The sequence below is a fragment of the Tupaia chinensis genome, unplaced genomic scaffold (genome assembly GCF_000334495.1).
Source record: "Tupaia chinensis unplaced genomic scaffold, TupChi_1.0 Scaffold000093_1, whole genome shotgun sequence".
Classification (NCBI taxonomy): Eukaryota; Metazoa; Chordata; class Mammalia; order Scandentia; family Tupaiidae; genus Tupaia; species Tupaia belangeri.
Window position 1 is genome coordinate 11,612,441 of NW_006159555.1, and position 205 is coordinate 11,612,645.

The window sequence follows — 205 nt, forward strand, 5'->3', positions numbered from 1 at the left end:
GAAAGGGGCCCCCCCCTTCCCGTTGCCCGCCCGGCCTCCTCCTTCGCCTCTGGTTGGCGGGACCAGCAAAATTCTCGGCTGCGGTTGGTCCTCTTCAAGCGCTGGTTCCCGCGGGAAACCGGGAAGAAACGACTCCTCCCGATCGCAGAGACTGAGGCGGGCCAGAAGCTGGGTCTGGGCGAGTGGGGAAGTCACACGGCTCGCC